Source organism: Arachis ipaensis, chromosome B10 (genome assembly GCF_000816755.2).
Source record: "Arachis ipaensis cultivar K30076 chromosome B10, Araip1.1, whole genome shotgun sequence".
Classification (NCBI taxonomy): domain Eukaryota; kingdom Viridiplantae; phylum Streptophyta; class Magnoliopsida; order Fabales; family Fabaceae; genus Arachis; species Arachis ipaensis.
In genome coordinates this window covers 93,002,852-93,009,720 of record NC_029794.2, presented here as the reverse complement: position 1 = coordinate 93,009,720, position 6,869 = coordinate 93,002,852, and positions in this window count along the sequence as shown.

The following is a 6,869-nucleotide window of genomic DNA, read 5'->3' as shown; positions in this document are numbered from 1 at the left end:
ACGATGTAAACTGGCGTTCAACGCCAGTTCCATGTTGCAGTCTGGCGTCAAACGCCAGAAACAGGTTACAACCTGGCGTTCAACTCCAGAAACAGCCTAGGCACGTGAAAAGCTTAAGTCTCAGCCCCAGCACACACCAAATGGGCCCCAGAAGTGGATTTCTACACCAATTATCTTAGTTTATTCATTTTCTGTAAATCTAGGTTACTATTTTAGTATTTAAACAACTTTTAGAGATTTATTTTGCACCTCATGACATTTTAGATCTGAACTTTGTACTCTTTGACTGCATGAGTCTCTAAACTCCATTGTTGGGGGTGGGGAGCTCTGCTGTGTCTCGATGAATTAATGCAATTATTTCTGTTTTCTATTCAAACACGCTTGTTTCTATCTAAGATGTTCATTCGCACTTCAATATGATGGATGTGATGATCCATGACACTCATCACCATTCTCAACCTATGAACGCGTGCCTGACAACCACCTCCGTTCTACCTTCGATTGAACGAGTATCTCTTGGATTCCTTAATCAGAATCTTCGTGGTATAAGCTAGAATCCATTGGTAGCATTCTTGAGAATCCGGAAAGTCTAAACCTTGTCTGTGGTATTCCGAGTAGGATTCAGGGATTGAATGACTCTGACGAGCTTCAAACTCACAAGGGTTGGGCATAGTGACAGACGCAAAAGGATCAATGGATGCTATTCCAGTATGAGTGAGAACCGATAGATGATTAGCCGTGCGGTGACAGCGCACCTGGACCATTTTCACTGAGAGGACGGATGGTAGCCATTGACAACGGTGACCCACCAACACACAGCTTGCCATAGGAGGAACCTTGCGTGCGTGAAGAAGAAAACAGGGGGAAAGAAGAGATTCAGAAGACAAAGCATCTCCAAAACTCCAACATATTCTCCATTACTGCATAACAAGTATTTAATTCATACTCTTTTATTTTTCGCAATTCAAACTAATAATCATAACTAATATCCTGACTAAGAATTACAAGATAACCATAGATTGTTTCAAGCCAACAATCTCCGTGGGATTCGACCCTTACTCACGTAAGGTATTACTTGGACGACCCAGTGCACTTGCTGGTTAGTGGTACGAGTTGTGAAAAGTGTGATTCATAATTCGTGCACCAAGGTCTTTTCTTTAGGCTATAATGGGGCTAGGGTCAAGGTAGGGATGCATATTTGGTCAAGTGAGCTTGAGATTTGAATCTTTGACGAGCTTAAACTTCTCACCTACCCTATGACATCTCATACAATTTTAAAGCTAACCTAACTACCCATTCTTTCACTTTTTAACATACTCATGCATTTTCTTTTCATTTCACAACACTCGTGCATTGATTCTTGTTGACTTTACTTTGGGGCATTTTGTCCCCTTTTTATTTCTTTCTTTTTTTCTTTTCTTGCTCTTCTATTTTTCTTTTTTTTCTTTTTCTCATCATTTTTTCTTGCAATATATGCAAAAATATCAATGCACAAGGTTTTACATTTAATCAATACATGAGCATGTACCCAATTCCCAATAATTACCCTTTTATTCCCCCAATGTCCCAAGATTCCCACACTTGAGTGATACACATACGCTAGCCTAAGCTAATCAAAGATCCAAATAAAGGACATTTATTATTTTTCGCTTTAGGCTTGTAATGTGCTAGATTAAGAACAAAGTGGTTCAATCGTAGGCTCAAATTGGCTAACAAAGGAAGATAAAAGGTGAGGTTATTTGGGTCAGTGAGCTAAAAGAAACGATGGCCTCAATCATATACAAGCATGAATACAAGGAATAATGGACATATAGAATTAAACAAATCAAAGATCACAATCGTAGGAAGAGAACAATTGCACACAAGAAGGGAAAATAAGTGGTTATAAGATGTAACCACACCATTAGGCTCAAAACTCGCTTGCTTGTGTTCTTCGCTCAAATCCCATGTTCCAAAATACATTCTTCAAACAAGCTAAGCATCAAAAGATTTTCAAATTTCAAAATTGGTAGGGTTGCCCTAAAATTCTAGTTTTCTAGAGTAGAAGTCATTGCTCTAACCAAGTGGATTTATTAAGAGATACTAATATGCAAAAGATGCCAAAAATGAAAGACCTAATATGCAATCTATTCTAGTTAAGAAAAGAGGTTCAAGGAGTTTATTCAGGTGTTACCTACGAAGACTGGTCGGCCGACCGACCTCCCTACACTTAGAAGTTGGCACGGTCCTCTGTGCCTTGAGTGAGACGTAGTGGTTGATCAGCTTTCGAGTGTCCATCCTTTTCATCATTATCGCTTTCCTCATTATCGGTGTCGGTAGACGTGGAAATTTCCGGTTCTTCCATAGGTGGTGCTAGGCAACTTAGAAGCTTCTTGACAAAAGTGTATCGGCGTTGATTACACCGCTCATAACGGTCAAGCTTCTTGTGGAGTTCCTCTATGCGTTGCATGGGTGATTTTGGCGGTGTGGAAGATGTGGAGGGAATGCTCATGGGGACGGTTAGGGGTGTCTCTTCGGTGTCCATCGGAGGGTAAAGATATCTCCCGGTTAGAACAACATCTCCATCCACTGGGATCATGGCCCTTCTATCCTTGGTCTCTCGGGAAACACTGGCTACGGCGACTAAGTCGGTCACTAGAGCGGGAAAAGGTAGATTCCCCTTAGCGTGGATGCGGCCCATAGATTGGCAGATGAGACAGGGAATATGCACCGGTCTCTTTGTGAGGACACACCAAACCAACAAGGCTAACTCGGCAGTGATAGATGAGCCATGGGTGCTAGGGAGCACATAATGGGCTAGAATTTGTGCCCATGCCTGAGCCTCTCTGGTGAAAAAACGTGCGTCAATGCCCTTGGGCCGGGGCCTCATCCTTCTTCGAATCTAGAATGATTCGGGTGTGGCAATAACCTTAAGGATAGCATCCCAATCAAATGCACGTTGGCATCGTGCCGACAAAATCTCTTGATAAGCATCAACCCCTTCCGCTAACGGTCCTGTCTTAAGCACATTTTGAATGGCCTCCTCCATGACGGAAACTTGCCTTCGGTGCATAAATACCGATGTAAAGAAAGAGGAGTGGTAGTTGGTCTAAAATTCAACCACCCATGACAAGTTCGCCTCACGTGGCTTCCTCAATAGGAATTCCCATTGCCGCCGTTCGATGTGGGGCATAATGAGCGGTATGACATGAGCCGGAGGGGCTAGATGGGGCTTCGCATGATAGTTCCTCGGCTTGATCAAGGGATAGACAAGTTCACAATAGCGGTTGGGGAACTTGTTCGGATCCCTTGCCGGATTGTCTTTTTCCAAAACATCAATGTTAGCAACGCTCCTAGCCTTGGTGATGAGGGGCTTAGCTCACGGGCCTTGTTGTGCTTTGCTAGTAGACCGTGATGGTGCCTTCTTGGGTGCCTTTCCATTGTCTCTTTTGACCACCATCCTAGAAAAGAAGGAAAGGTGGTGAAATTAAGCTTAAAGAGGCGCCAAGAAAGAATAATCATGCAAGTGATAAAGCACAAAAGAATAAATGGCTTAGATACATGACATCTACAACATGTAACTAAGGCAATAATGAAGATCATAGATAGTCACTAGCATGTGATGCATGAGTGGTATAGGCATGCAAACAAGAAGCATGGGAAGCACACACTCTTAACATCAACAACAAGAAGTAAGAAAAATAGGGGATGAGCTTGTTGAAATGAAGCAAGAAATGTAGTAAGCTCAATGCATACATGAACAAACAAGTGAATGAGAAAGAACACCAAAATAGAGAACACTTAGTCAAAATAATTCCAAGAAGTCATATGGATCTTTCATCAAACACTTGGTGTGCATCCCTTTATGACAAAAACTTAGAGAAGAGTGACAATGTAGCATCCCATAAAGCATCATCAATCATCATATCACACCACTAAATACAAAAGAAAGTAAGTAAATCAACAAACTCATCAATGTAAGAGTAAGCTCCACTTAGAACACTCATGAGAAAATGAAAAGAAATAAGGAAAGAAAATGCAACAAACAAAGAGAACATGAATGCAACTTCTTAAGAAAAAGAGTAAGAGCATGTAACTAAGGGAATAAAAAAAGAGGAAAAGGAAACAAAAATTAGAAATGAGGAGTACCTTAAGAGGGAGAAGAGGAGATAGGATATGAAGTTGAGAGAAAGGTTAGTGAAGAGGTAGAGAAGGAAGAGGGAAAAGAGAGGTGTGGGTCCGCCGGAGGTGGTGGTTGCCGCCGGTGGTGGCAGAGGAGAGGAGGTAGGGATGGTAGAGGAGGGGAGAGGTGAAGAAGAGGGGTGGTGAAAGAAAATGGAAGGAGAATGGCACACTCTAATTCAATTGGTTCGCGAAACCAACGTGCGCGCACCATGCACGCATGCGCGTGCATATGTGTTGTGCCCTCAGCACAGGTTGGGCACAACTCTGGCCCAACTCTCGGGAAAAAGTAGCAGAAAATAAAATTTGGTGAGCGACGCGGACGCGCACGGTGCGCTGGCGCGTCGATTGGCATTATGGTCGAGGTACGCATGCGCTCCTGGTGCGTCTACGCGTGAGTTGAGCTGGGCCAGTAGTATGAAATTGGCCCAACCAGGGCACAACTCTCTGGACGATGGCCCAGGGTTGCAAAACGCAGTAGTGATGCGTACGCGGCTATGGCACGCACGCGTGACGTTGGTTATGCCCAGGGCCCAAAGCTGGCCTAGAATTTGCACAACTCTCTGGTAAATTGCCCAGGAGCTGCGAAAGCCTAGGGACGCGTACGCGCACAGTGTGCACGCGTGCCCCCCCTTTTTTTGAATGAAAAAAATGCCTAATTATCAGGTATTCACTGGCCAAACAAGCCAAAGAAGCCAAGAACATCCAAAATCAATGCAAAACCTAAAGAGGAGTGTGCTTTTACCACACAATCAAGCCATTCATGGAAAAATCAATGCAAGTCTTTATGAACAAGTTATCCAAGGTAGTCACAAGAAATTCTAATCAAGCAAAAGTATAGCTAAGTAATTACAAAACAATGAAGAATTCAAAAACTATACACAAAGGGGAGAAAGGATAGATCTCACCATGGTGGGGTGTCTCCCACCTAGCACTTTTGTTTAATGTCCTTAAGTTAGACTTTCACTTGTTCATTGCTCTTTGTCAAGAGGTGCATCTTCCAAAAAGAATACCTCAATCTCTTTGTTGCTCTTCATTTGTTCACCATGATACAACTTGAGTCGGTGCCCATTGACCTTGAAGATATCCGGACTTGAGGGATGGCACAAATGGTAAATCCCATAGGGTTCTGCTTTCACTACTTGATAAGGGCCTTCCCATTTTGACCTTAGTTTACCGGGCAACAATCTCAATCTAGAACTGTAAAGAAGGAGAAGATCACCGGCCATGAATTCTTTGCCTCTTATGTTCCTATCATGGATGGCTTTCATTTTTTCCTTGTAAAGTCTAGAGTTCTCATAAGCTTCAAGCCTCAAACATTACAACTCCGCTAATTGTAGCTTACTCTCAATTCTGGCTCCACCTAAACTCGGATTCCACTCTTTGATGGCCCAATATGCCTTGTGCTCTATTTTCACTGGCAAATGGCAAGCTTTGTCGTACACCAACCGAAAGGGACTCATGCCAATTGGCGTTTTGTATGCCGTTCGGTAGGCCCATAATGCATCGGTGAGCTTGGCACTCCAATCTTTCCTATTGGGTTTTACAATTCTTTTCAAGATGCGTTTGATCTCCCGATTGGAAACCTCGGCTTGGCCGTTTGTTTGTGGGTGGTAGGCTGTGGCTACTTTATGCATGATGCCATATTTCTTCATGAGTCCGTCCATTCTTTTGTTGCAAAAATGTGAACCTTGGTCGCTCACGATTGCTCGTGGGACCCAAATCTACAAATGATATTATTTCTCACAAAAGAAAGGACCACATTAGCATCATCCGTTCGGGTGGGTATTGCTTCCACCCATTTGGACACATAATCAATGGCGAGTAGAATGTAGAGGAAACCATTAGAATTTGGGAATGGCCCCATGAAGTCAATTCTCCACACGTCAAAAATCTCACAAAATAGCATGGTTCGTTGGGAAATTTCATCCTTCTTAGAGATATTATCAAATTTAATGCATTGAGAACAAGATTTACAAAAATAAGAAGAGTCCTTGAAAAGAGTTGGCCACGAAAAGCCACAATCTAGGATTTTTCTTGCCGTTCTTTGAGGTCCAAAATGGCCTCCTCCTTCGGAGGAGTGGCAAGCTTCCAAGATTGAGTGGAATTCGGTTTGTGGAACGCACCTCTGAATTACTTGATTTACCCCACATCTCCAAAGGTATGGGTCATTCCACACATAGTATTTGGATTTGCTTTTTAGCTTATCCCTTTGATGTTTGGAGAGATTAGAAGGGAAGGAGCGAGATACCAAGTAATTGGCAATTGGTGCATACCAAGGAATGGTTTCCGAGATTGCATGCAAGCCCTCAAAGGGAAAAGAGTCATCAATAGGAGTGGTATCGCCTTTGGTGTATTCAAGGCGACTTAGGTGATCCGTGATGGTGTATTTTGGAAAACGAATTCCAAACACCTAAAACTCACCGGCAAGTGTACCGGGTCGCATCAAGTAATAATAACTCACATGAGTGAAGTCGATCCCACAGGAATTGAAGGATTGAGCAATTTTAGTTTAATGGTCGATTTAGTCAAGCGAACAAGAGTTGATTTGAGTGATTTGTATCCAACAGAAGTTAAATTGCATGAAATTTAAAGGGAGAAGGATAATTGCAGTAATTTAAAGTGCAGAGAAATTAAAGAAGCTGAATCTTAAAGTGCAAGTAATATAAATTGCAGAAATTTAGATTGCAAGAAATATAAATGACTGA